Source organism: Salmo trutta, chromosome 4 (assembly GCF_901001165.1).
Source record: "Salmo trutta chromosome 4, fSalTru1.1, whole genome shotgun sequence".
Lineage (NCBI taxonomy): Eukaryota > Metazoa > Chordata > Actinopteri > Salmoniformes > Salmonidae > Salmo > Salmo trutta.
In genome coordinates, this window is record NC_042960.1 from 11,094,144 (window position 1) to 11,094,885 (window position 742).

Genomic DNA, 742 nt, shown 5'->3' on the forward strand with positions numbered 1-742 from the left:
GGTAGCTTCGCCGGGTAGAACTTTCTAAGAAGCGTCTAATGCTTAAATGGGGTCAGAGGAAGGTTAAAAGCGCTACTTGAGCACAGTCATAAATATTTCAACTCCTGACTAGAAAAGACTTGCAATGTTCATGAGGGGGATTGGGTTGGGTGGGGGGGGGTGGTGTTATTCGTGTCACTTCCCCACCGCCACAGCAAGGCACAGTTTGCCCTCACAAGTGCTAGGGCTCCTCCTCTGAGTCATCCAGCCATGTATACCCTCCCACATGCAACATTCATGGGAAACACTCACTCACCTCGGCATCACCCGGAGGCCATTTTAGTCACGCCCAATGCTTTCTCATTTTCCTCTCCCTCTCCCTCTCCTTCTCCTTCTCCTTTACATTGTAGGCTACTGTGTGAATTCACAATGCTTTAATTTTCCTTTACTTTCTATAGAATTCTATTAATTTATATGAAATGAAAATAAAAGATATCTGAAGGACCCCCCCCCCCCACAAAAACGGTATTTGTGTTTGATTTGCTGTAATATTGTATTGTAGGAGGTGAATCCACAAACCCACAAGGAAGCTACAGAACAGATGTACAAGATGGAAGACGGATAATAATCTTGAAAAGATTCAGAAAGTCGTCCAGTCTAACACCCTCCTAAAAGTCCATTAGCAAACAGACTGAACATTGAATACACTCTCTGGCATTCTTATAAAGATTCTCTTTACTCACGTCGAACCAAGGCCGTTCAA